Raw genomic sequence first — 3118 nt, forward strand, 5'->3', positions numbered from 1 at the left:
GCCGCGGAGCCCTCGGGGCACGCGGATGTTCCGAGGATGGAGAAACTGAGACCCACAGCGAGGACTGGCCAGGGTCTCCCTAAGCCTCAGTTCCCAGAGCCCATCCATCCCCGGGTTCTCCACCAGGATACTCTGCCAGCCCAGCCCCAAGGGCGCACTTTCCCACCAGGTTTCTAGAGAGTGGCTGGGAAACTCATCGCCAAACCCTGCCCAGCTCAGCTCTGCTGGGACCCCAGACCCCAGAACGGCGCAGCGGGAGTCCCTGAGCGCCAACAGCGGCCCCAGCTCCCGTGGCCTCAGCCTCTGGCTTTCCCTAAAGGAGTGTGGGCCTCAGCCCCCTGTTCCCCTAGCCCACCGGGTCCCAGGCTCTTTCCCCCAGTCTTTGCCTATCTGTGATCTGCTCCTTCCCCCATGCTCCGAAGTTCCAACGGGCTCTGCGGTGTCTGGTAATAAATAGGACTGTTGGGCTCTCCTGTCCTCTGGGAGTCGTCCTGGCCTGGGCAGAGGGAGGGGACGCCAGGCCCTCTGGGAGGAGGGAGGAAGCCAGAGAAGCTGCCACTTGGCTTTGGGACTCCAGGGCCTCAGCCATCATCAGGGTAGGCGCAGCCAGCATTTATGAGCGCTTGCTGTATCCCTGGACGGTGCTGAGCCCTTTACAACCTTAGAGTCGTGGGTCCTCACTGCATTCCTGAGCTGCCATCACTCCTGCTGTGCAGAGGAGGACACAGGCTCATACCACTCAGGCCTGGGGTCTCCCAGGCCCTGTAGCACAGGGGGCAGGGGTGACAGTTTGTGTGAGTGGGGGCCACCCAGGCAGACAGCTCACAGGTAAGTTGTGGGTCTGGACACCTCCAAGTCACACCATGGGACCAGGACCTGCTGCCACAGTTGTGTGGCTGTGGGCAAGGTCATTCTAAATCTTGGTTTCTTCTCGGTAGAATGGGTTTCGGGGCAGGGAGGAGAGCAAGGATGTGAGGGCTCTGCACGAGGCCTGGTGCCAGGGTGGACCCCAAGGCTGGCGGCAGGGAAATGAGGGCCCAGGCGCTGGGAGTGGGGGCACCCAGGCAGCCAACACTGTCCTGCGGATGCCAGCCTGGCTCACATCCTGCTGGGGCCAGGTGACAGGTGACACCTCATAGCCAGGACCTCCAAGCAGCTCCCAAGAGGTGGGGCAGGGCTGGGTGAGAAGCAGCCAAGACCCAGTGAGGCACGCACAGCTCCCAGGGGCCTCCAGCTTCCACACTGGACCCTGCCTGGGTTGAGTCTGGGACAAAATCTGTTCAGGGTGTTGGCCCCACCCACACAGGTACAGGGCCCAGGTGCTTCTTGCCGAGGATGGCTGTGTAGCCTCTCGATGCCCCATCCGCCTTCTGTCGAATGGGGGACATCATACTCACCCAGTGGGTCATGCGATGGGTCCGCGCAGTCCTGCACTTGGTTCCTGGCGCAGCCCTCAGCAAACACTCAGAAAGTGTCAGCTGTGGCCTGAGACAGATGTTCGGGGCCGTGGGGGCCAGAGCCTGTGGCCCAGAGGAGGTTCAAGGCCTTGAAGGCGCCAGGCTGGGGAGGCAGTCCAGAGAGAAGACAGCACGGCTCCGTGGAGCCAGCAGAGCCCCTGCCCTGTGCTGGGAACGCTGGGCCAAGTGCGGCACTCTATCCTGCAGGGACAGGAGGGGTGGAACCCTGAAGGGGCAGTAAGGAGGCAGGCAGGGCACTTGGTGGCCCCCCGACCACCTACATCTCAGCATCCTCACCTTCAACGGCTCCTGTCTCCTCAAAAACCCATCATATGGGCTGTGGGGGAGGGGACAAAGGTGGGACCAAGGAGTCCTTTCCCATCCCCCACCTCCCTCCATTCCATATCCCTCTTGTCCCCTATACACACCCTCTCTTTACTCTCCAGCCAGAGTAACTTCTCCTGGGTCCCCAAACACAGCCGCTGATACCCCTCCATCCTTCTGCTCACACTGTTCCCTCTGCCTGAACTGTCCCCAGCTCCTATCTAGCTGGTGAACTCCTGGGCATCCTTCAAAACCCAATTGGGATGACACCTCTGCTACAAAGTCTTCCTGTTCCCCAGACCCCCCATCTCTCCCAGGAGCAGGGTCAATCACTTCCTCATCTTGTCTGTCTCAGTCATATGAAGTATCACATCAGACTACAGTCTGGTTTAAGATAGTCTCCGCCTACAAGACTGGACATTGCCCAGGGCAGGAACTAGGGCATCTGCAGGTGCCAAGAAGAGGGACACCTTTTTCTTTGCATAAAAGCCACCGCCAAGCTGTGTGCCTAGGGCTACATCACCCTAGAGGGGACACATTTTTCTAATTTGCATGAAGCACTGGGAGGCCTGGGGTGACCCTGGAGATGAATTAGTCAAGTTGGTCAAAGTGGATCAGGACGATGGAGCTTTGTATCGTGGCTGTGCCGCTTTTAGCTGTGTGACCTTGGGCAAACTGCTTGGGCCCTCTGTGCCTCAGTTTCCTGGTCTGTAACCTACGGAAGTAGCTTCAAAGAGCAGTCAGTGTGACCAGATGAGGGGCGAAGCACTAGGCAGGGGGCTTGGAGTGGAGGAAGCCTCAGATGGTGGCGGTGCTCACTGCCGCCACCACGTGGGGTCAGGGAGGAATCTGTGAGGGACATGGTGGGGCAGACAGGAAAGGGCAGGGCTCTGAGGGGTCTGGTCTCCCAGGTCTGTGGCTCATAAGCCCTTGGCAAGTGCCTTCCCCTCCTAGAGTATAACCCTTGCCGCACAGGGCTGCTGCGGGGACAGTGAGAGGACGGTGGCACACAGTAGGTGCCCCTTAAATGGCTGCTCCTTCTGCCCCAAGATGGGGGCTGAGCTGGCATGGCCAGGGTACAACAGGCAGAGAGGCCACAGCATCCCTCGGGCCTCCCAGTGCCTCAGGGTCCCAGGGATGAGGTGGGGCCCAAACCCCAACAGTGCCTGGTGTACCCCCACCCGGCCCCGCCACCTACCTACCTCCTCAGAGATTTGAACCGAAGAGGGTCTGGGTGCCACCTCCATCCGAGTCGGAGCGCTGCCCCACCCTAGACCACCCAGAATCCCCCCGGGCCGTTCTGCTTTCGCCCCAGAATGTAAACAGGCAAAGGTAGC

Source organism: Nomascus leucogenys, chromosome 8, assembly GCF_006542625.1.
Source record: "Nomascus leucogenys isolate Asia chromosome 8, Asia_NLE_v1, whole genome shotgun sequence".
NCBI lineage: Eukaryota > Metazoa > Chordata > Mammalia > Primates > Hylobatidae > Nomascus > Nomascus leucogenys.